The sequence below is a fragment of the Chiloscyllium plagiosum genome, unplaced genomic scaffold (assembly GCF_037043375.1).
Source record: "Chiloscyllium plagiosum isolate Xiang-an unplaced genomic scaffold, Cpla_swu_hap1 HiC_scaffold_26, whole genome shotgun sequence".
NCBI classification, from domain to species: Eukaryota; Metazoa; Chordata; class Chondrichthyes; order Orectolobiformes; family Hemiscylliidae; genus Chiloscyllium; species Chiloscyllium plagiosum.
Window position 1 is genome coordinate 9,696,664 of NW_028270164.1, and position 26,494 is coordinate 9,723,157.

Genomic DNA, 26,494 nt, shown 5'->3' on the forward strand with positions numbered 1-26,494 from the left:
ATCACACTTGTGTTTGCTGATCTAGATTGATTCCCAATCCAGCAATGCCTCCAATTTAAAATTCTCACCTTTCTGTCCTTCTATTGCTGTGTCTGTCACTATTCCTGTCATCTCCTCTAACACTCAAGTAAACCTGTAGTCACCCCCTTGTTTGTTTGTCTGTGCGGCTGCCATCTTGTTTACTCCACCCACTGATGCTACCTGGACCCCAAGCTCTACAATTCCTTCTGTAGACCTCTCCTTCTCTTTTTGGCCCTTTAAAACACTATTTAAATTCCAGAGGGAGGTGGACATTTGGTGGTCAGTGTGCAGCCGTCATGGCATTTGCATGTTTTATGAAAATTTCTGACATTATGAACCTTAAAAACGTCACTGTCCATCTTTCTGCTGCTGGTTGGGTTCGGTCATCGCTGGACATTGTCAGCAGAGCTGACCTGGTTCTTGCCCCCACTCCTGCTGCCCAATTGGCTGAAGGGGGTCCTCAAGTGATTTCTGAAAGGAAAACATGTGTAAGGCTATGGGAAAGGGAAGTAGCCAGTACATACTCGATAGACCAAATGGCCCCTTTCTAAACTGTAACCATTCTATGATTAGAGCCTTCACATTTGTTAGTAAAGGGGGAACAATTCCATTGTAAATGCTTGCCCAGAAAGCCAGTTGTCTGAGGATATCATAGAAAGTAATTAGAGAGTGCCTGAGGTGTATACTGAGGTCCAACATCTCTCTCTCAGATCCTCAAGAAAGGCTCATGCGGGGAACAGGAGAAGTCAGCATTACATCAACAGTACTCCGCCATGTTGAACACTATGTGGAGGAAGCACTGGGATTGGCAAGAACACAGGATGATCTCTGGGTGTGGGATTTCAATGTCTACCACAAAGATTGGTTCAGCAGCAGGGCGGCACGGTGGCACAGTGGTTAGCACTGCTGCCTCACAGCGCCTGAGACCCGGGTTCAATTCCCGCCTCAGGCGACTGACTGTGTGGAGTTTGCACGTTCTCCCCGTGTCTGCGTGGGTTTCCTCCGGGTGCTCCGGTTTCCTCCCACAGTCCAAAAAAGATGTGCAGGGTCAGGTGAATTGGCCATGCTAAATTGCCCGTAGTGTTAGGTAAGGGGTAAATGTAGGGGTATGGGTGGGTTTCGCTTCGGCGGGTCGGTGTGGACTTGTTGGGCCGAAGGGCCTGTTTCCACACTGTAATGTAATCTAATCTAATAATCTAAAAAAAAGCAGCACTGCTGATCGAGCTGGTCAGGATCTGAAGGGTGTAGCTGGTAAACTGGATCTGAGAGAATCAACAAGGTGACAAAATGGACGTGACCTCAACGTCAGCAGGCTAACTGTTACAGGTGTGGCTGTCCATGACAGCGTTAGGAGGAGTGACCAGACCATACAGGATTTGAGGAGATTAAGTCTCATCTTCACTCTGAAGATATACTCCATCATGTTGTGAGGTGTTACCACCTTGTCAGTGGGACAGATCACGAACAGAAGTAGCATCTAAAAGCTAACCATTCAAAGAGACACTGTGAGCCATTAGCAGCAGAATTGAATTCCAACACAATCTGGAGTGGCACAGCCCAGCATATCACCCAGTCTGTCTTTACCATCAAGCCAGGGGATCAACCCCGGGTCAATGAAGAGTGCAGGAGGGTGCGTTTGGAGCAGCTCCAGGGATCCCTGAAAATGAGGTGGCTCACCTACTTGCCTCTCAAAACGATGGAAGCAGTTTGCTACGGACAGGGTTATGTGATCCCACAACTGACCAATCAGATCTAAGCTCTGCCAGTTTGCCACATCCAAGTATAAATGGTGGTGGACTAGTAAGCCACTGACAGGAGAAGGATGCTTGACAAATATCACCATCCTCAATGATGGGGAGTCCAGAATATCAGTGTAAAAGATAATGCTGAAGCATTTATAACAATCTTCAGCCACAAGTGCCATGTGGATGATCCACCTTGGCTTCTCCCAGATGTCCCTAGCATCACTCTACACAATATCAAGAAATGGTTGAAGGCACTGGATATTGCAAAGATGGGACCTGACAGAAGTTGGCAGTAGAACTTAAGACTTGTGCTGCAGATCTAGCACGTTCTTAGCCAAGCTGTTTCAGGGCAGCAACGAAACTGGCAAGTTCTCGCCTTTGCAAAAATAATGACTGCAGATGCTGGAAACCAGATTCTGGATTAGAGTGGTGCTGGAAAAGCACAGCAGTTCAGGTAGCGTCTGAGGAGCAAGAAAATCGACGTTTCGGGCAAAAGCCCTTCATCAGGAATAGAGGCAGATTGCCTGCAGGGGTAGAGAGATAAAAGTTCTCATCTTTCCCAGATATGTTCTGTCTACAAAATCAGGACAAATCCAATCCTGCCAATGACTGTCCTAACAGTTACTCTTGATCATTAGCAAAGTGATGGAAGTGGTTATTGAATGTGTTGTCAAGTGGCATTTATAAAGAAATAAGGTGCTCACTAATGCTCAGTTTGGGTTTTGTCATGGCCACTCTGCTCTTGGCCTTGTCGTGGCTTTCGTTCAAACATGGAACAAAAGAGCAGAATTCCAGGGGTAAAAGTGAAAATGATTGCTGTTGACACCCAAGGCAATATTGTACCAAGTATGGCTTCAAGGATCCCGAATAAAACTGGAGCCAGAGTCAATGGGGGAAAGCTCTCTTCTGGTTGGTGTCATTTCTTGTGCTTGCTGGAGCTCAGTCATCTGAGCTTCAGGTCATCTCTGCAAGAGTTCCATCCCCAGCTGCTTCCTTAATAGTTTCCCTCCATCACAAAGTCAAGACTGGGAATGTCGCAGCAATCCTCGTGACTCCTCAGATACTGAAACAATCTGTGTCCAAAGATGTGGACAATGTTCAGGCTTGGGCTGACAAGGGATAAGTAATATTCATGCCATACAGGTAGCAGAAAAAGACCATCTCTAAAAAGTAGGAATCTAACCATTGACCTTGATGTTCAATGGTATAACCATGGCTGAATCCTACACTAATCTTGGGGACTACCATTAACCAGAAATAAATACTGAATAATGCAGCTGATAGAGCAGGTCAGAGGCTAGGAATTCTATGGCAGGTAACTCACCTCCTGTTTCTCTAATATCTGTTTAGAACTTACTATGTACAAGTTAGGAGTATGATGGAATACCCCACTTGCTTGGATGAGTGCAGCTCCAACAACACTCAAGAAATTTAACACCATCCAGGACCAAAGCCGTCCACTTGATCGGTACCCCAGCCATCACATTCAACATTCAATCCCTCTATCATTGACACAGAGGCAACAATCTGTACTATTTACAAAATGCGCCATCATGGATAGGTTGAGTAGGTTAGGATTGTTTTCATTAGAAAAAAGGAGATTGAGGGGGGAACCTGATTGAGGAATACAAAATCATGAAGTGTATAGACTGGGTGGATAGAGATAAGCTTTTCCCAGGGTGAGAGATTCAATAATGAGAGGTCACGTGTTCAAGGTGAGGTAGGAAAGTTTAAGGGGGATGTACGCGGCAAGTACTTTACACAGATGTTGGTAGGTGCCTGGAACGCGTTACCAGCAGAGTTAGTAGAGGCAGGCACAGTAGATTCATTTGAGGTGCGTCTGGACAGATGCATGAGTAGGTGGGGAGCAGAGGGACACAGATGCTTAGGAATTGGGCGATAGGTTTAGAGAGCGGATTTGGATTGGCTCAGGCTTGGAGGGCCGAAGGGCCTGTTCCTGGGCTGTAAATTTTCTTTGTAACTCACCAAGGCTCCCCCAACTACACCTTCCAAACCTGTGATCTTCACCATTGTGAAGGACAAAGGCAGCAGATAGATGGAAAACCACCAACCACAGGTTTCCCTCCAAGCCACTCATTATCCTGACTTAGAAATATTTCGCCACTCCTTTAGTGTTGCTGAGTCAAAATCCAGGAATTCCCTTGTGAAAAGCATTGTGAGTGTCCACGCACCATGCCTGTTCGAGCATTTTAAACAGGTAAATCAATGCTACCTTCAGTGCAATTAGGAATGGGCAATAAATGCTGGCCTAGCTAACAACACACACATTGCATGACTGGCTATCCCTAGGATGGCACGGTGGCTCAGTGGTTAGCACTATTGTCTCACAGTGCTAGGGACCCAGGTTTGATTCCAACCTCGGGCAACTGTCTTTGTGGAGCTTGCACATTCTCCCCGTGTCTGCATGGGTTTCCTCCCACAATCCAAAGATGTGCAGGCCAGGTGATTGGCCATGCTAAATTGCCTGATGTGTAGGGCAGGGGAATGGGTCTGGGTGGCTTACTCTTCAGAGGGTCAGTGTGGACTTGTTGGGCTTAACGGCCTGTTTCCATACTGTAGGGATTCTATTCTATGAAAAAGCAATGAACAAACAAAAAGTAAATTTGCTGTCTCTTGTTTGGATATGGTGGGGGGTGTGGTCTCAACTTGCGGTTGTGTTTAGAAATTAAAACATAGGACAATAAAGTGCAGAACAGGCCCTTCGGCCCTCGATGTTGCGCCGACCTGTGAACTATTCTCAGCACGTCCCCCTACACTATCCCAAAATCATCCATGTGCTTATCTAAGGACTGTTTAAATCTCCCTAATGTGGTTGAGTTAGCTACATTAGCAGGTAGGGCATTCCACACCCTTACCACACTCTGTGTAAAGAACCTGCCTCTGACATCAGTCTTAAATCTATCATCCTTCAATTTGTCGTTATGCTCCCTCGTACAAGCTGACATCATCATCCTAGGAAAAAGACTTTCACTGTCTACCCTATCTAATCTCTAATCATCTTGTATGTCTCTATCAAATCCCCTCTTTGCCTTCTTCTTGCCAATGAGAACATCCCAGTTTAGCCAACTGGGAATTGACTTTCAATTCTAGAACGATAGAATCACACAGTACAGAAAGAGGCCAGTCTGCCCATTGTGTTGGTCCTAGCTCTTCAAAAAAGATCTCCAATTTGTCCCACTCACTGCACCGACATTCTGATCCCGTTTTAGAGTCATAGTCATAGAGATGTACAGCAAGGAAACAGACCCTTCAGTCCAACCTGTCCATGCTGACCAGATATCCCAACCCAATCTAGTCCCATCTGCCAGTACCCGGCCCATATCCCTCCAAGCCCTTCCTATTCATATACCCATCTAAATGCCTCTTAAATATTGCAATTGTACCAGTCTCCACCACTTCCTCTGGCAGCTCATTCCATACACGTACCACCCTCTGCGTGAAAAGGTTGCCCCTTAGGTCTCTTTTATATCTTTCCCTTCTGACCCTAAACCTATGCCTCTAGTTTTGGACTCCCAGACTCCAGGGAAAAGAATTTGTCTATTTACCCTATCCATGCCCCTCATAATTTTGTAAACCTCTATAAGGTCACCCCTCAGCCTCCGACGCACCAGGGAAAACAGCTCCAGCCTGTTCAGCCTCTCCCTGTAGCTCATATCCTCCAACCCTGGCAACATCCTTGTTAATCTTTTCTGAACCCTTTCAAGTTTCACAACATCTTTCTGATAGGAAGGAGACCAGAATTGCACGTAATATTCCAACAGTGGCCTAACCAATGTCCTGTACAACCGCAACATGACCTCCCAACTCCTGTACTCTGACCAATAAAGGAAAGCATACCAAACGCCTTCTTCACTATCCTATCGACCTGCGACTCCACTTTCAAGGAGCTATGAACCTGCACTCCAAGGTCTCTTTGTTCAGCAACACTCCCTAGGACCTTACCATGAAGTGTATAAGTCCTGCTAAGATTTGCTTTCCCAAAATGCAGCACCTCGCATTTATCTGAATTAAACTCTATCTGCCACTTCTCAGCCCATTGGCCCATCTGGTCCAGATCCTGTTGTAATCTGAGGTAACCCTCTTCGCTGTCCACTACACCTCCAATTTTGGTATCATCTGCAAATTAACTAACTGTAATATTTTTTAAAGTTTGCATGTTCCAGGGGACAGCTGGACAGCTGGCTGGGAATGCCAACAGCATGGGTTCAATTCCCACACTGGCTAAAGTTAGCATTGAAGGGCTCTCCTTCCCAACCTCTCCCTCACCTGAATGTGGTGAGCCTCAGGTTTAACCACCACCAGCCATCTCTCCTAATGAGAGAGCAGCCCTATGGTCTGGTAGGAGTATGACAACTTTATCTTCAAGGAGAAGGAAGGGGAACCTCTGTTTTCCATCTTGTCGGCGGTCCCGTTGTGTGTGCTTACTGCGCAAAGGAGTCGGGTTGTAACATTCCAGATGTACAACCCTCACGTCCCAGCAGCGGATGTCTTGACCTTCCTGAGAAGATACGTCCAGGTCGAGGGAGAAAGCACTAACGTGGTCGATCCTTTCGGGATCTGGACCAGCAAAAGACAGGTCAGGGTAACCCTGAGGGTCGATGCCAGTGGGAACATCCTCCACCCTCCCTCCAGCTTTGCCATCGGAGGAAGCAGAGGTTACCTGACATACGCAGGGCAGCCGAAAGTGTGCCGAACCTGCGGGAGATCAGGCCACATGGCGGCGGATTGTAAGGTGACCGTCTGCCGAAACTGCAAGCAGGAAGGCCACCCGACCAAGGAATGTAAAGAGGCCAAGAACTTCGGCGAGGCGGGCCACATGTACACGGCCTGCCCAAGACGAGGGGCCGCCACCTACGCACAGATGGCCGGAGGTGGCAACACGAGCCATGGACCGCCTAAGACCAGCAAGGTACCACAAAACAGCACGGGAACGGTGTCTGGGGGCACCCAGAAGGAAGGGCAGGCTGTAGCGGAGCAGACGGCAGACAGCGGGGAGATGCAGCATCCGATCCAAGCTCCTTCAAGGAGGAAATGGAAGAGAAGGGATCAAAGGAGGCAGAGGATTGGATTACTGTCAAAAGCAGGAAGAGGAAACCTCTCAAGGCCCCCAAAGCCACCCAGCGAAGGGGGAAGCGACACCTACACGACGAGGATACAGGCAGCTCTTCTGACGGCGAGGACAGGAGCAAGGAGGGACGTCACCAGAGGAAGAGACAGAGCGCCGCGGGGAAAAAGGAGGGCAGCACCGCCCAAGCAGGAAAAGACGATCCCTCTGAGGGGACGGGTAAAGGCCTCCCCCCACCCGGTGAGAACCAAGAGGTACCCACCGACCCACAGCTCCAGGTAACTGGGAGCAGCGGTCCTGTGACAGCCCCGCTGTCAGACAGAGAACTGGACTGTGTGGACCCTAGGCCCGACCTGAAGACACCAGAGTGGGGAAATGGCCCCAGCGTGGAGACGGACAGCTACCTCAGCCCTGGGAGGGTCCAGCAGTTTGCCGTCACCACGGGGATGCACACAGCTACCCCAGAGGGGCAAGACCAGCAGCAAATGGACACTAGTAACCTCATAAACTGTTAAAATGGGGCTAAAAATTGCCAGCATCAATGTGCGTAGCATCAAATCGGCTACGCGATGTGTTTCTACGATGGCCTTCCTGGCCAACATTAAAGCCGACGTCCTGTTTCTGCAGGAGTGTGGGATACCGCACCTCAGCAGCTACAGGAGATGGTCGAGCTTGTGGGCCCATGGGCCATCAGTTTGGTTGGGGGGCAACGATAGCCGCGCCTCCGGACTGGGTATCCTGTTGCGAGGAGACAACTTCACCATCTCTGAGGTTAAGGAGGTGGTGGGCGGGCACCTCCTCGTCGCCGACGTCATGTACAGGAATGCTCCCCTGAGACTGATTAATGTGTACGCCCCAGTGGGTAAGAGGGAACGGTTGGCCGTCCTGCAGCAGCTTCCACTGTTGCTGGCTACGTCCAGGCCAGTCATTCTGGCCGGTGACCTCAGCTGTATCATTGATGCAGACGGACGATCCGGCGGGGGGAACAGTAAACTGGACGCCACGTCCAGAGCCCTGATGGACACGGTCAAAGATGCCAAGCTGCATGACGTCTTCAGCACCCCTGCAGACAGAGCGCAGCGTAGATACACCTGGTCACGGGCAGACGGGTCTATCCGCTCAAGGATAGATTACCTGTTTGTGTCCCGAATGCTCTCGGTCAGATCCACTGACATCAAACAGGAGTTCTTCTCTGACCACTGCCTCCTGCTGGCCGACTGTCACCTACAGGACGAGCAGCAGGCTGGTAAGGGAATGTGGAAGCTGAACACAAAGCTGTTGACCCCGGGAAACATTGAGGAGCTCAAGAGGGACTACGCAGGTTGGAGAACCGTGAAGCCCCTCTTTGAGTCCCCAGCGGACTGGTGGGAAACAGTAAAAGGGAACATCAAGAGGTTCTTCATCCTCAAAGGTGTTCAGGAGGCGAGAGAGAGGCAGGAAAACTGTCCCAGCTCCAGGAAAGTATGCAGAACCTGCTCCTGCTGCAGACGATGGGGGTGGATGTCACGGAGGACCTCAAGGAGGTGAAGGGTCAGCAAGCCTCGCTCTTTGCTTCGGAGGCCTCCAAGATAATCTTCCGGTCCAGGGTCCACTCGGAGGAGCAGGACGAGACGGGCTCACATTTCTTCTTCCAGAAGGTGCAGAAAGAGAGCGCTGGGCTCAGCAGCCTGAAGGAAGAAGATGGCTCGGCAACGTCATCTCAGGCTGACGTCATGAGGATCAGTAAATCCTTCTATGCCAGTCTGTATGACGCGAAGCCGACCGACAGCGTGGCCTCCCAGTTGTTTCTGTCCTCTATCACGGAGGTCTTAGACGACAGAACACGGGGGAGGCTGGACCAGCCGCTATCTCTGGACGGGCTGACCAAGGCCCTCAAGTCCTTCGAAAAGAATAAAACTCCAGAAGCGACGGCTTACCGGTCGAGCTCTATTCCGCTCTGTGGGACTTGATTGGCCGGGACCTGCTGGAGGTGTATGTCATATGCTTCGGGCAGGTACCATGAGTGAATCCATGAGGAGAGGGAGGAACTCAAAAATTGGAAAATTGGAATCTCACTGTTGAATGCGGATTACAAAATTCTGTCAAAGGTAATCGCCAACCGGGTCAGGTCTGCTCTGGGGTCGGTGATCCACCCTGACCAAACCTGTGCTGTACGAGGCAGGAAGATCGCTGAGAGTCTTGCGCTCCTCAGGGATACGATCGGCTACGTGCAGGACAGAGGGTTGGACACCTGCCTGATCAGCCTGGACCAGGAGAAAGCCTTTGACAGGATATCACACACGTATATGAGAGATGTTCTCTCCAAAATGGGCTTTGGGGAGGGAATCTGCAATTGGATCAGACTGCTCTACACCAACATTGTCAGTGCAGTCTCCATCAATGGGTGGGAATCAGATAGCTTCCCAGTCAGATCTGGAGTCAGGCAGGGCTGCCCTCTCTCTCCTGCATTGTTTGTGTGCTGCAGAGAGCCATTTGCCGAGTCCATCAGGAAGGATGCGAGCCTGAGAGGGGTGACTATTCCTGACAGCGGGGGCCTGCAGGTTAAGGCCTCCCTGTACATGGATGATGTCGCTGTTTTCTGCTCGGATCCGCTGTCCGTGCACAGACTCATGTGCATATGTGACCAGTTCGAACGGGCCTCGGGGGCCAAGGTAAACCGAGGCAAGAGCGAGGCCATGCTCTTCGGGAACTGGGCCAACCAATCCTCGATCCCCTTCACCGTCAGGACCGACCACCTGAAGGTGCTGGGTATTTGGTTCGGGGGGGCTGGGGTGTGTGCCAAGTCTTGGGAGGAGCGTATCAGCAAAGTGAGGCAGAAACTGGGCAGATGGAAGCTACGGTCGCACTCCATCGCGGGAAAAAACCTGGTCATCAGGTGTGAGGCACTGTCATTGCTATTATACATGGCATAGGTCTGGCCTATTCCCAGAACCTGTGCCGCTGCAGTCACCCGGGCCATCTTCCGGTTTATATGGACGTCAAAGATGGACTGGGTCCGAAGGGACTCGCTGTACAAAGATCTAGGCAACGGGGGAAAAAATACACCCAATGCCACCCTCACTCTGATGGCCACCTTTGTGTGTGGCTGCATCAAGCTGTGTGTGGATCCCCAGTACGCAAACACCAAGTGTCACTATGTACTGAGGTTCTACCTGTCCCCGGTGTTGCGAAGGATGGGCCTGGCATCGATGCCGAGTAGTTGGACCGTTTCGTATCACCTGTCCTTTGTGGAGAAGTTTATGAAGAAAAACACCTTTGACCACAAGTCCATCAGGAAGTGGTCAGCACGTAGTGTCCTTGAGACCCTTCGGGAAAAGGAGAGGGCGGATCCTGTCGAGCGGTTCCCTGAGCAGACTGTCAAAGCCATTTGGCAGAATGCCTCATCGCTACAACTTTCCAACAAGCACCAAGACATGGCTTGGCTGGTGGTGAGAAGGGCTTTGCCTGTGAGATTCTTTATACACACCCGGACTCTCAGCCGCACCGCACGCTGCCCTCGAAGCGGCTGTGGGGGGAGGAGACTGTCACACACCTCCTTCTGGAATGTACCTACGCAGAGGAAGTCTGGAGAGGAATGCAGTGGTGTTTGTCGAGGTTCGTCCCGAGCAGCGCCGTGACGCGGGACTCCGTGCTCTACGGCCTGTTCCCCGGGACGCACACCGAGACGAACATCAACTGTGCCTGGAGGATCATCAACTTGGTGAAGGACGCTCTCTGGGCTGTCCGAAACTTGTTGATCTTCCAGCTGAAGGAGTTGACCCCGACTGAGTGTTGCAGACTGACACATTCCAAGGTCCAGGACTACGTGTTGAGGGACGCGCTGAAGCTTGGGGCAGCTGCCGCCAAGGTGCGGTGGGGAAAGACCACCGTGTAACATCTGCCTGCCTAAAGAAGAACAGGGGGGCCTGCGCAGTCGTTTGGGCTCCGCTGGCACCTCAGCTAAAAATGTAATCGTACAGACCTGTAAATAGGAATGATTACTCTGTTTCGGTATGCAAATAAATGGAATGTTTACATATGTATGGCATGTCCAGTTGTACAGATCATCAAAGTATTTTGTGAATAAAGTATATTTTTGAAATAAAAAAAACTTTATTCAAAATGTTGCATCACACCTCCTAATCTGGCTCCATTGTCTCGGTTCTGCTGCTATTACAGGCTTCAGATAGTAATGGGTGGAAAAAAGTGAGTTTGCATAGAGAGCAATGAACAAGATAACATTCAGTCTCAACAAATACCTCACAGATAATTATTTGGTGCTGTTAATGAGATTAAACAGGTACAATTATGTGATTTCCCAGATAACATTTCAGTCTATCTCCCCACATTAGTTTAAACTAAGAGCTTAAGAATTAAATGAATTTTGTTTACACAGCATCCTATCCTGTACTCGGCTTCCTGAAGCATTTTACACAATGGACCACTTTGGAAATTCTGACATTGTTTTCATATACATGGTAATACCCACACAGGAAGGTTGTAAAACAAATGAGGAGACTGATACTTAATTTGCATTTGGTGATGTATATTCAGAGAGAAGCATTGATCAAGTTAGTGCTCTTTGACTAGTGGTGAGGAATCTGATACATCTTTCTAAATAAACAAAAAATACAGCAGATGCTGGAAATCTTTTCTGAACCCTTTCAAGTTTCACAACATCTTTCTGTTCGGAAGGATGGGCTGAAGGGCCTGCTTACATACAGTAGGAATTCTATGAAGCCATATTCGACTTAAAGCATTACATCTTCTGAAACTTCCAAAGCCAGGAGACATGTTCCCTTAAAAATGATCTCAAGACCTAGAATGATTTTCTTTCTCTGTGGAAGTGGGAGCCCTGAAGTGATGAAACAATCCTATGCTGAGCCGGTGCGCCCTTCAGCAGGTAGTTGGAGAGGCCAGCGTGTGGGATGCTTGGGTCTGTCAGAGTGGCTCACAATGATTAAGACCTTCATGGGTATCCTCTTCACCCGCTTGGGTGGCCTCTCGCAAGACATTCTCATCCAATCGTTGAGGAAATTGCATTTCGTCTCTCAAAGGGTAGTGAATCTGTGGAACTTTTTGCCACAGAGGCCTATTGAAGCTGGGTGGTTAAGTATGTTCAAGACTGAGAGAGACCAATTGTTAATCACTAAAGGGTTATGGAGAAAAGGCAGGAAAGTGGAATTGAGGATCATCAGATCAACCAGAATGGCAGATCAGACTTGATGGGCTGAATGGCTGATTTCTGTTGCTATTTCTTATGGTTTGGTGATCTGATGGCATACAGGAGGGCTATGATTCTGCTGTCCTGTAGACCACGGGATTGGTTCAGGGTTTGAGGTCTTTGTCATCAAACTGGAATGCTATGCTGGACCACTGGAGACGATGTTGAGCACCGTCATCATCTTCAATGTCTGCTCTTCCTGAAAGGAGGTTCTGTAGGAATGAGAACAGATCTGTATTGTCCATGGATCTTGATAATTAGGGGCAGCATTGTGTGGGAGGAGCAGGCTGGTAGAGGAACTTATTCAAGCTACGGCCCATTCTCTGATGTGCCTCCATAAATGTGTCAATGATAGGTTAGAGCACAACCTCTGAGTTTACACAGTTAACCATTGTCTGCCTTTTGCAGCTCGAAGACAGAGGTTGGGGTAGTCTTCATTGGCTGGAGGAGATGAAGCTTGATTAGTTTCTCTCTCACCCAGTCGAGAAGCTCCAATCCAGCTTTTTTGAGGGAGTGAGTGAGGGAGATGCAGAAGACAATTGGTATGATGACAAGCCTTACCTGACCCCAGTGTGTACACACATTGACTGTGTGCTAGGTTCCATTGCTGAGGATCATGGCTTGCGTTTTGCCATACAACGGGTGGGAGGATGGTGATGAATTTCTGAGGGAAGTGAAATGTGAGGAGGATGCCCCATAACCCCTCCTGGTCAACAAACCCAAAGGTCTTTGTGAAGTTGAAGACTGAAAATGAAGAAAGGTTGACACAGCCCTCTGTGTTTATCTCAAATTTGTCTTGATGTGAAGTTCGCGTTCATTTTGTCCCTTGATGGACGGAACCCACTTTGTGACTCTGTTAGGAGCAGCCAAACATGATTGAGGAGGATCCTTACAATCACTTTCCCTGTGAGGGACAGCAGGGAGACCTCTCTGTAGTTTCCACAATCAGTCTTATCTCCCTTCTTAAGGCTGGTCACAATTATGGAATCTTGGAGATCAGATGGCACGCTCTCCTCCTTCCAAACCAAAGAGATGAGGCTATAGATTTGTGCTGTATTTCTGTACTTTGGCAGGGACTCCATTTGCACTGGTGACCTTGCTGTTTCTCATGTCAGTCAGGGGCAGTGCTTATCTCGTGGCTGTTAGTGTGTTTGTGCAATGCGGCCAAGGGCTGAGCATTGAACATCTCTCTGTCCTTGACAATAATGAGCTGTCAGTCTGGTGGTTTCTGCTTTGCATGGACCATCAATGGTCCTGACAGCTCTGAAGAGTGCACATGCCTCACGGCTGCCAGCAGGTTACTGGATTTCCTGCACACTTTCTGCTCTCCATCCGTCCTTTAGGTCAGAGCTCTCTTTATTTTCCCTGCTTTCTTTCCTTTGGGTTTTCATAATTTTTCCAGTTCAGGATTGCCTTATGCTATGATTTAGTCACTCCTGGATCTCCTAATTATTCTCGTCAGACCAGTCTCAATGCTTCCTGTTAGAGAGACCTACACTCTTTCTGTTCATGGCGGAGCTAAGGGCAGACCAGGTGCTGTTGACCTTCCATTCTTTCTGTTGGTTGAGTGTCTGTCACCAGTTCTCCTGTGAGGAACTGTCTGAGTAGGTCTTTCTGTCCAGGATTCCCGGGTCCACTGACAATGAATCTCTGGGCCAGGCTGATGGAGAGAGCAGACGGGATTCACCGATAGTCCAGCTCCTGTCACTAGGGGGAGATGATGTGAACATTTTTTGCAGTCCCTCACTTGGACAATGATGCAATCAAGCAAGTGCCAATGTCCAGAGTGAGGATGTTACCACAAGGCCTTTTCCCCACAACCTGAGCCGCCTCCGAAATTTTAATTTTGTTTTGTTTAGGGAGGTGAAGAGAAAGGCCCTGCACCGACTGCTGCTGCACACCGTCCACCTCTTCTCCCTCATCCACCGTCCGGACACGCCTTGGCGTGCCCATTTGCCACCGGGCGGTGGCGATCCCCAGTGGAGGGCTCTCTACGCGGGAGTCCTCCCCCTTTCTCTCGGGGATCTGGGGTGGAGGGTGCTGCACGCAGCAGTCCCCTGCAACCGCAGATTGCGGTGGTTCACGGACTCCCAGCCCAACTGCTTGTTCTGTGGCGCTGTGGAGTCCGTGGACCATGTATATATTGGGTGTGGGTGTTTGCACTCCCTTTTTGATTTCCTGAAAAACCTTCTCCTCTGTTTTTGGCTGCACTTCAGTCCCAAGCTCCTGATCTTTGGGCACCCGGTACGGAGGAAGGAGGGCAGGTCTGAAGACCTCCTCGTGGGTCTGCTCCTGGGCCTGGCCAAACTGGCCATCAACAGGTCCAGGCAGCGGGCCGTGGAGGGGGTCGTTAAGGCCGACTGCCTGCCCCTCTTCCGCGGTTACGTTAGAGCCCGGGTGTCCTTGGAGAAGGAGCACGCGGTGTCGACCAACACCCTGGAGTTGTTCAGGGAGAGGTGGGCGCCGCAGGGAGTGGAGTGCATCATTTCTCCCTCCAATTCTATTTTGATTTAGTCCCTACCCTCCCCTTCACTGTTTTGATCACACAGCACTGCCCTTTGATGTGAAGGGCAGTGTTTGTCACTGGCCACCCGGGTGTTTTCCTATCTTCCTGGTGGTGGAAATTGAATAAAGATTTGTGCACTTTGTGTCTTTCACTGTGTCTCACACCTGCGCACACACACCATGGGTGCTGGGGATAAAATAAGCACTACCGCACTTAGGTGGTAGTGTGGGGGTTAAATTTTAAAAAATATAAAAAAAAACCATCTATTCTTAAAAAAAAAGAAGAAAAAAAAAGAGAAACAGGAGTGTTCCGGGTGTTTTCCTATCTTCCTGGTGGTGGAATTTGAATAAAGCTTTGTGCACTTTGTGTCTTTCACTGTGTCTCACGCCTGCGCACACACACACACACCATCGGTGCTGGGGAGAAAAATAAGCACTACCGCGGTTGGGCGGTAGTGTAAAGAAAAAAAAACAGGAGTGTTTATTTTGATTTAGTCCCTACCCTCCCCTTCACTGTTTTGATCACACAGCATTGCCCTTTGATGTGAAGGGCAGTGTTTGTCACTGGCCACCCAGATGTTTTCCTATCTTCCTGGTGGTGGAATTTGAATAAAGATTCGTGCACTTTGTGTCTTTCACTGTGTCTCACACCTGCGCACACACACACCATGGGTGCTGGGGAAAAAAAAATATATAATAAGCACTACCGCACTTAGGTGGTAGTGTGGGGGTGAAATAAAAAAAAAGAAATATAAACAGGAGTGCCCGGTACGGAGGAAGGAGGGCAGGTCTGAAGGCCTCCTCGTGGGTCTGCTCCTGGGCCTGGCCAAACTGGCCATCAACAGGTCGAGGCAGCGGGCCGTGGAGGGGGTCGTTAGGGCCGACTGCCTGCCAAAAAAAAAAAGAAACAGGAGTGTTCGGCGGCACGGTGGCACAGTGGTTAGCACTGCTGCCTCGCAGTGCCAGAGACCCAGGTTCAATTCCCACCTCAGGCGACTGACTGTGTGGAGTTTGCACGTTCTCCCTGTGTAAAAAAAAAAGAAAAAAAGACAAGGCCTTTTATTTGTCTCTCTAGTGAAACAGGGACGACTGGGCCATACTCTCAGCATTTCTACACCTTCCTTGCATTTATCGAAACATCCAGACCAAGTAGACTGCCTTGGTTTACCACTTCATCAAGCAACCAGAATTTGTCACAATGCCATACTCCACTTGAGTGTCACAGATTCACTTGAGGAGCACAGGAGAGAACAAAACCACTCCACTGATGGTACTGCACAGCTCTTTCTAAGAGCAATTCAGTTTGTCTCCCTCCCCTTCCCTTTCAATGGATCTTTACAATGTTTCCTCCTTCCAGTATATAACCAATGGTCTTTGAATGTTGCTTTGGAATCTGTATCCTTCACCCTGTTGGGTAGCAGAGTCTAAATTCTTTCATTACAATGAAACGGTTTTCCTCATGTTAACTCTGGTTCTTCTGTCAATCCACACCTTCTGTATATCAACCCTTCAATCACTGAAAATATTAGTTAGTCTACCGAAATCCTTCATAGTTTTGAATCCCCTTGCTGAATCCCCTTTACTGTTCAAATGCGAATAACCCCGATTTCTCTATTCTTTCCATGTTTCTGTAATCTCTCAACCATTGTTGGTCTTGACCTTAGTTCAGCTCTAGTAATGGGCACTCGAATCTGCAGCTATCTACATCTCACTGTTACTTCACTCGAGTTATTTAAAACAATATCAGGACAGGTGATCAAAAGCTCAGATAAAGAGGTTGGTTTTGAGGAATGTTGCAAAGGGAGACGATGGATACAGAAAAGTGAAAGAGAATTCCAGATGTTAGGGCGTTGGCAGCAAAAGGCACGTCTGCTAATCATGAATACTTGAGAAGTCAGTGTTGGAGGAGAAAACTGGGAAATCAGAGCCAGACCATTCCTGAGAGAAGGGAGAAAAGATTTTTTTCTCAAAGAGGTTGCCGGTATGAGTAACTCTCCTCAAAAAGCACAAAGAATAGATTTTAAACTGAAATGCAAGATCGGTAAACATTTAATTGACCAGGCTGTAAGGAAAAATGAAGTCAAGAACAGAAACAAGGATCAGCCATAATTTCTTTGAAAGACAGAATGTGTTTGAGGGACTGATTGGCCAATCCTCTTCTCAAATCTGCTGAAACCTCCACTCTCTTTCCTACCCATTGTTTTGCAATGAGTTGATGGCACCAAACAAACAATTATTAAAGAACATTAGATTTTAGATTAGATTACATTACAGTGTGGAAACAGGCCCTTCGGCCCAACAAGTCCACACCGACCCGCCGAAGCGCAACCCACCCATACCCCTACATTTACCCCTTACCTAACACTACAGGCAATTTAGTATGGCCAATTCACCTGACCTGCACATCTTTGGACTGTGGGAGGAAACCAGAGCAAACCCACGCAGACACGGGGAGAATGTGCAAACTCCACACAGTCAGTCGCCTGAGGCGGGAATTGAACCCAGGTCTCTGGCGCTGTGAGGCAGCAGTGCCACCATGCCGCCCACGACATGAGGATAATAGATACAAGTCTCGGCTCAGTATTACTACTCTTGTCTCTGGTTGGGGGCTTTAGTCCTTCTCCAGTAAATTAAGCGCAAAATAATGTGCACATTGAGAAAATGCTGCACTGTCGTTTGGATGGGGCAGTAAGTCAAGAATCTCATATTTCACTGGGAGTGTGAAAAAAATTACTGCAAAAAAAGAACAGGCAGATTCTTCCTGGTCAAGACTAGAGTGGTGCTGGAAAAGCACAACAGGTCAGGCAGCATCCGAGGAGCAGGAAAATCGACGTTTCGGGCAAAAGCCCGAAAGATTCCTGATGAAAGGCTTTTGCCCGAAACATCGATTTTCCTGCTTCTCGGATGCTGCCTGACCCGCTGTGCTTTTCCAGCACCTCTCTAATCTAGACTCTAATCTCCAGCATCTTTGCCTCTGCCTAGATTCTTCCTGGTGTCTGTGTGTGCTCTAACCTTGAACTAACATTTCCGGCAAAAGAGAATATTTGATTATTATTACTCTGCTGTTTGTGGGAGCTTACTATATGTAAATTGACTGACACATTTGCTCCTTTACAGTGGTGGCTACATTTCAAAAGTCGAGAGTGTGGTGCTGAAAAAGCACAGCAGGTCAGGCAGCATCCGAGGAGCAGGAGAATCGATGTTTGGGGCAAGAGCTCCTGGATGCTGCCTGACCTGCTGTGCTTTTTCAGCACCACACTCTCGACTCTGATCTCCAGCATCTCCAGTCCTCACTTTCTCCTAGCTACATTCCAGAAGTCCTTCAATGGCTGTCAGAGACTTTGGGAATCACTAGGTCATGAAAGGAACTATAAAACAGTGAGCTCACTCCACTTCACCAAGATGGTACGCTGGAGAGAAAGGGATGGCAGAAAATAAAGTAAATTAAGTGTCCTTCTGTTTCTACTCACTTGCTTTTCTAATGTGCAAATTAAGGCCTTTTTAAGGAATTAAACAAGATGCAGCGTAAGTGGAATAGCTGATTCACTACTATGATCTTTGCCAGATGCCATTAGGCTGTCCATTCTGCACTACATTCACATAAAGCAAAGAGGAGTATTTTCAAACCAACCGGCTCTGGGATGTTATGACACGTAAACAGAAGTTGCTGGAAAAGCTCAGCAGGTCTGGTAGCATCTGTGAAGAGAAAACAGAGTTAACATTTTGGGTGCGGCGACCCTTGCTCAGAACTGGCCAGGATTGGATTCAGACATAGCTGCATTGGTGGGGGCAATGCCCAGAGCGCCAACGAGAACAAAAATGACCACCAGCAGCTCCCCCTCATTTGTGGGAATGGCCGGGGAACCCTATTATGACATATGTCTGGAGCATGTTGGACTTGAACACAGACTCAGAGGTAAGGACACTACCAGTGCCAGCCTTTGGCTATTATAGTCAGGTGTACAAACCTGTTCATTTAGCCAATAAGACAATTGAATTGGTCACTGGTACTGAACTGACCAGTCAGCACCTCCACTTTAGCCAGGAAGTGTGCTATTGACAGGAGCTGTCTGCTGCTTTGTAGAGAGATGTGCATAGTTTGGATGAATAAATGTTTTCTAGATTACCTTATGAATAAACTGGGTCACAGTTTTGTGATTTCTTGAATATCTGTGAAAATCACTCCATGATTAGCTACTGCTGTCAAGGCTCTGAGCTCTGAATTCTCTTCATAAACCTTTCTGAATTTCTATCACTATCGCTTCTTTGAAGACACCACTCAAATCGGAAATCTCTGATCAATGTTTTGATAACCTGTCCTAATATCTCTTTTCAGAGCTCAATGCCATCTTTTTCCCTGATATTGCTCCTGAGAAGCATTTCAACTCTGTTAAAGATGCTGTATAAAGGCAAGCTGACATTGTTGTTGGAGAGCGAGCCACTAGCATCCAGAAAGGCTTATGCCCCAAATGTCGATTCTCCTGCTCCTCTCATGCTGCCTGACCTGCTGTGCTTTTCCAGCCCCACACTTTTGAACTCTGATCTCCAGCATCTGCAGTCCTCACTTTCTCTTAGTAGCATCCAGAAACATCAAAGAGTGACTCAGCTGTAATATGGAACTGGTCATAGGACGAGAGGCCAAGGGGAGAGTCTGAAAGACCGTGGGTCGGTTGTGGAGAAAAGTCACATACAAATGCACCTTCAATTGATTTACCATTGCCTTGGAATTAACCTGACAAGTAAAACAGAACACAGAACATAGAACATTACAGCGCAGTACAGGCCCTCTGGCCCTCGATGTTGCACCGACCTGTGGAACCAATCTGAAGCCCATCTATCCAACACTATTCTATTTTCATCCGAATGTCTATCCAATGACCATTTAAATACTCTTAAAGTTGGCAAAATGTTCCAGCCCCCACTCTTCTGCTCCGTCTGTTCCTTTTTCTTTCTTTTTCTGTTCTGTCTCTCTTTCCTTTCCTCTTTCTTCCTTTCTTTTCATCTAATGACTTCAACTTATCCGGAGGGGAATTGGAGATGCTGGAGAACTCCAGAGGCTCATCCTGGAGTTAGTCTCAGAGTGGAGACTGACGAGGAGGCAACAGTCCCGGAGACCGGGGGGGGGGGGAACAGTCCCGGAGACCGGGGGGGGGGGGGAACAGTCCCGGAGACCGGGGGGGGGGGGGGGGGCAACAGTCCCGGAGACCGGGGGGGGGGGGGGAAACAGTCCCGGAGACCGGGGGGGGGGCAACAGTCCCGGAGACCGGGGGGGGGGCAACAGTCCCGGAGACCGGGGGGGGGGAACAGTCCCGGAGACCGGGGGGGGGGGGGCAACAGTCCCGGAGACCGGGGGGGGGGGCAACAGTCCCGGAGACCGGGGGGGGGGGGCAACAGTCCCGGAGACCGGGGGGGGGGAACAGTCCCGGAGACCGGGGGGGGGGGGCAACAGTCCCGGAGACCGGGGGGGGGGGCAACAGTCCCGGAGACCGGGGGGGGGGGGCAACAGTCCCGGAGACCGGGGGGGGGGAAACAGTCCCGGAGACCGGGGGGGGGGGCAACAGTCCCGGAGACCGGGGGGGGGGGGCAACAGTCCCGGAGACCGGGGGGGGGGAACAGTCCCGGAGACCGGGGGGGGGGGGCAACAGTCCCGGAGACCGGGGGGGGGGGCAACAGTCCCGGAGACCGGGGGGGGGGGGCAACAGTCCCGGAGACCGGGGGGGGGGAAACAGTCCCGGAGACCGGGGGCGGGGGGGGGGGGGCAACAGTCCCGGAGACCGGGGGGGGGAAACAGTCCCGGAGACCGGGGGGGGGGGGGCAACAGTCCCGGAGACCGGGGGGGGAAACAGTCCCGGAGACCGGGGGGGGGAAACAGTCCCGGAGACCGGGGGGGGGGGGGCAACAGTCCCGGAGACCGGGGGGGGAAACAGTCCCGGAGACCGGGGGCGGGGGGGGGGGGGTCAACAGTCCCGGAGACCGGGGGCGGGGGGGGGGGGGGCAACAGTCCCGGAGACCGGGGGGGGGGGAACAGTCCCGGAGACTGGTGAGGGCGGGAACAGTCCCAGAGGGGAGACCGGAACAGGGATGGTCGTTGGACTGGGGTTTGGTACAAGCGCTAAGACTGCATGGGGAAACCACTGCACTGAGCTACTGCAATGTAATGTTTATGTGTCATTTGTTTACATGGCTGCAATGACTACCTTTTTAGCTATGTCTTATTTGCGTACAATAATGCAAGCACTTTTCTTTTTTCTCCCTCTTTTTGAATCCAGGATTTGTACCTCAGTACTTGGACCTAAGGTGACACCATTAGAGGCACTGTACTCCTGCACTTTTATAGTTGAGAATACATGACAATAAAGGATACTCTAATTCTAATTCTAAGATGGACAGGTTGCCTGAGTGTGAGGTAAGATGTCATTGAGAACATTGCTTATTCAGAATTACTAAATGTTAAGAATGCTGAAAGACATTATTGCAGTGAAAGTGCCAACAAAAGTGTTGCTGATTCAGGTAAAGTTTTGCAGGATTCTTGCACCTACAAAGGTTCAGTGTTGTGCTGATCCTGGTTGTTTGATGATTGCTTTGTAGGCAGGAGCTTAAAACTTTGCTGTCAGTTTGCAGCTCTCAGGAGAATCGTCTTGAACCTTGGTTAGAGCACACAGGGAGCAGCAGTGATGGTCTCTGTACTGTGAAAAGTGAGCAAGTTTCTAAGTAGACATGTATGAATGATTCGGTAACTGAGGGGACTATATCACAGAATCAACCAAATAGGTGGGAGCACTTTTCTGCAGAAAATGGAAGGTTGAAGGGTGGCCCAAACTTATGAAAGGAATTGGATAGATTGGATTAAAGAAGATACAGATGAGAACATAATGAGGTGCTGTCAGTGAAAGCTAACCACTGATAAATCCAACCAACAATTCAGAGCCATTACACCATGTTCAGCTCTGTTCTTTTTTAAATTCATTCATGGGATGAGGGCGTCACTGGCTAGGTCAGTATTTGTTGACCATCCATAACTGCTCATAGTTGATTATAGGGCAAGTATGACAGCATTATCATGTCAAATTGCATCCTGCAGAGCATTATAAAATTTCTCAAGAAACACTGGTGAGCACATTACACTGGAAAATTGAGAATCATTCCAAACAATCGCAGAGATACATTGACTGGCAATTCAGCAGGTCATGGGCACATTTCACAACTGAGTTGTTCACAGAGTTCTGCCTCTGGGTATTTGACATTTCGATCCAATAGTCACATTGCTGTGGGTCTGAACTCACATGTCGACCAGGTGAAAGTGAGGACTGCAGATGCTGGAGATTAGAGTCAAGAGCGTGGTGCTGGAAAAGCGCAGCAGGTCAGGCAGCATCCCAGAGCATTCCTGATGAAGGGCTTTTGCCCAAAATGTCAAATCTCCTGCTCCTTGGATACTGCCTGACCTGCTGTGCTTTTCCAGCATCAAACTCTCGACTCACATGTAGACCGGACCAGCTAAAAATGGCAGCTTCCTTCCCTAAAGATCAGTGAACCAGATGGGTTTTCCCCAACAACAGCTGCAAGGTTATCACTAGTCTTTCAATTTCAGATTTTTATCTGTCATGGTAGGATTGGAACCCAGGTCCCCAGAACATTAGTTGGGTCTCTGGATTAACAGCCCAGTGACAATACCATTAGACTGTTGTCTCCCTAAGCAATGTGCTAATGGATGAACTGCTAATCCTCAGCTCTACAGTCCTTGTTATAATATGGTACTCTCCACTACTCAGAATGTTGAGGCTAATGGCTTAGTTGTGGCTAAGGGAAAGTTGGACAATTATGTGAGGGAGGAAGTAGAAGAAATCGGGATTGGTGTGGAGTGAGAAACTGCCAGGGTGTGAATACTAGCAGCGGGGGCACTTGACCAGCTTGTGTGCCCTAGCTTCGATATAATTCTATCCAATTATTGCAACATTCCCTCCCATTATAGGACAGGTATGATAGCATTTTCCAATCTAATGGCGTCCTGCAGAGCATTGTAAAATTTCACAAGGAACGCTGGTGAGCACATCACACTGGAAAATTGAGGATTGTTCCAAACAGCCTCAGAGACACATTGGCTAGTAATTCAGCAGTTCATGGGCACATTTCCCAACTGAGTTGTTAACAGATTTCTGCCCTCTGGGTATTTGACATTTCAATCCAATCGTCACATTTGTGAATAACTTTGTAGGTTATGAATGACACAGTCAGGGGCAGCAAAACATGGCAGGATTTTTATTGTTGAGGCAGGAAACAGAAGCCAGGGCTGTCTCCACTTTCCCTAACCTCTCACGAGGGGTAACGTCAATGGGTCCAGAGGTTCACAGAGGGGAGTGACCCCTCCCTGTACGGAAATGGATTTGGCGAGCAATTAATGCGTGCAGAGAGGGGGAAAGACAGAATGCCCATTACTGTCGCGCACTGGATGCTGGTTCAATTGAGGTATTCAGAGGGCTCTGGATAAACATTTAAACAGACCAGATCTGGGGAACGGGCAGGAGAATTGCACTAAAGCATGACGCTCATTTCAAGAATCATAGAATCTCTACAGTGTGGAAGCAGGTCATTCAGCCCATCAAATCCACACCAACCCTCCAAAAAACATCCCACACTGACCCACCCCACCCCACATTTCCCCATTGATAATCCACCTAGCCTGGACATTATGGAAAATTTACTACAGCCAAACCACCCTAACCTGCACATCTTTGCACTGTTGAAGGAAATTAGAGCATCTGGACAAAACCTACACAGACACAGGAGAATGTGCAAACTCCACACAAGCAGTCACCTGAGGCTGGGATTGAACCCAGGATCCTAGTGCTATGAGGCAGCAGTGCTAACCACTGAGCCACCATTCCATCCCAGGAGAGGCAATGCACCCAGGTAGTGGGCCAAATGGCCTCCTCTCACACACTGACACTGTGATTCTGTGAGTGAGAGATCTCAGAAAACTTTGATTTATGCATAATCCAAACAGAGAGAGGGGTCTTGTGCCCTGGGAAGCCTGTTCATCAGCTGGAGCTCTGGAGGTTGTGAGGGAGAGGAGGGAGGGCCTCGCACTCCCATCCTCTGAAGGAGGAAGGCATCCATGTCTACCAAGCCGCTGTGACTGGGCACTGTTGCCCTGGTCAGCAGCTAGTGGAATGTGGTCAAGTGGCTTGGACATAATGTGGAAAATGGCCAGACATAGACTCATAGAGATGTATAGCATGGAATCAGACCCTTCAGTCCCACTTGTCCACGCCGACCAGATATCCCAACCCAATCTAATCCCATTTGCCAGCACCTGGCCCCTATGGCTCCAAACCTTCCTATTCATTTTCCATCCAGATGCCTTTTAAAGGTTGCAATTGTACCAGCCTCCACCACATTCTCTGGCAGCTCATTCCATACACGTACCACCCTCTGCATGAAAAAGTTGTCCGTTAGGTCTCTTTTATGTTTTTCCCCTCTCACCCTAAACCTATGCCCTCTAGTTCTGGACTCCCCCACCCCAGGGAAAAGACATTGTCCATTTATCCTATCTATGTCACTCATGATTTTATAAACCTCTATCAGGTCACCCCTCAGCCTCCGACGCTCCAGGGAAAACAGCCCCAGCCTATTCAACCTCACCCCATAGCTCAAATCCTCCAAACACAGCAACATCCTTGTAAATCTTTTCTGAACCCTTTCAAGATTCACAACATCCTTCCAATAGGAAGGAGACCAGAATTGCATGCAATATTCCAAAAGTGGCCTAACCAATATCCTGTACAACTGCAAATTGACCTCCCAACTCCTGTAATCGATTCTCTGACCAATAAAAGGAAACATACCAAACGCCTTCCTCAGTATTCTATCTACCTGTGATTCTACTTTCAAGGAGCTATGAACCTGCACTCCAAGGTCTCTTTGTTCAGCAACACTCCCTAGGACCTTACCATTAAGTGTATAAATCCTGCTCTAATTTGCTTTCCCAAAATACAGCACCTTGCATTTATCTAAATCAAACTCCATCTGCCACTCCTCAGCCCATTGGCCGTGCTCTGAGTTCAATGCCCTCGACCCCTCTCAGGAGGTCTTCGGGTGTTCACCCACCAGCAGTGAGATCGGCTGAGGGACCTCAGGCAGCATGTTGCTCCTAAACATGGCAGGGGTATGAGCAAAGGTCGCTTACTGAATTCTCAGAGAGGCCCAGAGACATAGTATTCCTGAGGATCTTTACAGCCTGAGATCTACAATGCGTAATGGAGAGGTGATAGCCTAGGGGTGTAATCGCTAGACTATTAATCCTGAAACTCGGTTAACATTCTGGGAACCTGCCCTTGAATCCTGCCATGGTAAATGTGGAATTTGAAGTCAATTAAAACAAAATAAGGGTGGCACGATGACTCAGAGGTTAGCACGGGCAATAAATACTGACCAGCCAGTGACACCCACATCCCAAGACAAACGTACTGGAGCAACTGCCATTGGCCATGGAGGAGAGTGGTACCTTATCATGTTCTTCTTTGTCATTGCATCAGGAATAGGCACAGGATGCCAAGCTGGCAGTGTGGCACCTGAACTTCAGGTTGCAATGGAGGAAGCATTGGCTACAAGAGAAGATCAGAGATTAGGAAGTGAGTACCTTAACCCTGACTCCCATAGCCTATCCACCATCTACAAGGCACTGGTCAGGAATACTCCCCACTTGCCTGGATGGGTGCAGCTCCAGCAAGAAACTCAAGAAATTTCACACTATTCAGGACAAAGCAACCAGCTTGATTTGCACCACATCCACAAGAACCTACTCCCTCCAACAGTAGTAGCAGTGTGTATTATCTACAAGATGCGCTGCAGAAATTAATCAAATGTCTTTAGACAGCACCTTCCAAACCCGTGACCACTTCCATCCAGAAGGACAAGGGCAGCAGATACATGGGAACACCATACCTTGTAGGTTCTGCTCCAAGCCACTCACCAGCCTGACTTGGAAACTGTGGTTCCTGCACTGTCGCTGGGTTAAGATGCTGGAAAGTCCTCCCTAAAGGTACTGCAGGTCTTCCTACAGCATTTGGACTGCTGTGGTTCAGAAAGACAGCTCGCTAACACCTTCTCAAGGGACAACTAGGAATGGACCTTGTATTCTGGACCAGTCAGCCATGCTATAAATCCATGAGTGAATAGAAAAAATCACAGGCCATGAGGAAAACGACAACAGCATGATGGGCGCTTGAGATGAGATGGTGTTCAAAGCAAATCCCTGTTCCCGATCATCGGCCAAACATTGAGTTGCAGAGAGATGCCTCGGCATCAGAGAAGCTACTGTTCTTCAAGGTTGGCTTTCATATTCATGTTGTGTGCTGGTATACCTATCTAATCTTGTTACCTGGATCAGTCAGTGGCACTCATTGCGATGGAGAGATATAGAAGGGATGTTCATTGCACTCCTACTGGTAAACCCTTATCGTCCCATAACACCAGGATACCATCCAAAGAATGAGGATGCCACCAACTAACATGGAGTTTTAACCCCTCAAAGGGACAAGATTATCTTCTTCAACCTCGTTGGCTCTTTGACAGAGAGAGCATCTGTGCAGCAAGGATCCAATCACCCCTCCAATGCTTTTTAAAAACTTCTTTCAGGTGACTTTGGGAAGAGCAACATTAATTACCCTCCCCTAATTACACTTAAGTTTAAAGGCTGGCCTCAGAGACAGTTAAGGGTCGTGGGTCTAGAGTCACATGAAGACTAGACCATGTAAGGACTTCAGATTTCCATCCTTATGATGTTCAATGATGTGCAAGTTAGGTGGATTGGCCTTGCTAAATTGCCCATGGTGTCCAGGGATGTGCAGGCCAGATGGGTTAGCCTTGGGAAATGCAGGGTTACATGGATAGAGTGGAGGGGTGGATCTGGGTGGGATGCTCTTCAGGGGGTCAGTG

General features: G+C 48.9%; 1 protein-coding gene across 2 annotated transcripts in view; it reads right to left on the bottom strand.

Annotated features, from left to right (window-relative positions):
* Positions 1 to 26,494, bottom strand: part of cntn2 (contactin 2) — a 234,604-nt gene that overhangs the window by 160,482 nt on the left and 47,628 nt on the right. The window contains exon 1 of one of the 2 annotated variants that reach the window (XM_087973467.1): positions 25,062 to 25,163. The exons of the other annotated variant lie outside the window; for it this stretch is intronic. The gene's annotated coding sequence lies outside the window, so the exon portion shown is untranslated. Of the gene's footprint in view, positions 1 to 25,061; positions 25,164 to 26,494 lie in introns of those variants that run through there. 2 annotated transcript variants of the gene reach the window in all.